Genomic DNA, 518 nt, shown 5'->3' on the forward strand with positions numbered 1-518 from the left:
CTGGAGAGAGGGCTTTGGCATTGAGAAACCACCCGGCGGCATTGGGTTAACATGATCATACAGAAAAATGGTCTGATTATAATATGCAATATGAACACTACAACTTATTTCTATGGAGAAGGATTTATTTTCTGGGCCTCTTTACATAAAATACAATGATATACCTGCTTCTGTAGAAAAAGAGCTTGAACATTTCATTATGCTGGCATAATAATTGCATAAACCAACTACTTTTCATGGAAAAAGATGGTTATGGTTGTATGGGATCGTAAACTTATCTCATCATTTATCTTGATCCTATAGTATTATACCATAAAGGTATTAGTAAATTCAGAGATAATGTAATAATGCCATATTTCCATGCTTAGAGAGTAAAGCAGGAAGTAAATTGAGAGCCAGTGCCATCTAAGACCACATGCATGTTATAGCCACAAAGTTGACAGTTCTCTTAACTCTGATTTTGTCTTAGTAAAATTAAAGCAGAAGATCCTTTCCAAGTTAGTTTGGATTTTGATAAA

At 34.2% G+C, this 518-nt stretch overlaps 1 protein-coding gene across 1 annotated transcript in view; it reads left to right on the forward strand.

Moving 5' to 3' along the window:
• Positions 1 to 518, forward strand: part of LOC119585251 (SH3 and multiple ankyrin repeat domains protein 1-like) — a gene marked incomplete in the record, with an annotated part of 45,692 nt that overhangs the window by 40,888 nt on the left and 4,286 nt on the right.

The sequence above is a fragment of the Penaeus monodon genome, chromosome 19, assembly GCF_015228065.2.
Source record: "Penaeus monodon isolate SGIC_2016 chromosome 19, NSTDA_Pmon_1, whole genome shotgun sequence".
In the NCBI taxonomy this organism is placed as follows: Eukaryota; Metazoa; Arthropoda; class Malacostraca; order Decapoda; family Penaeidae; genus Penaeus; species Penaeus monodon.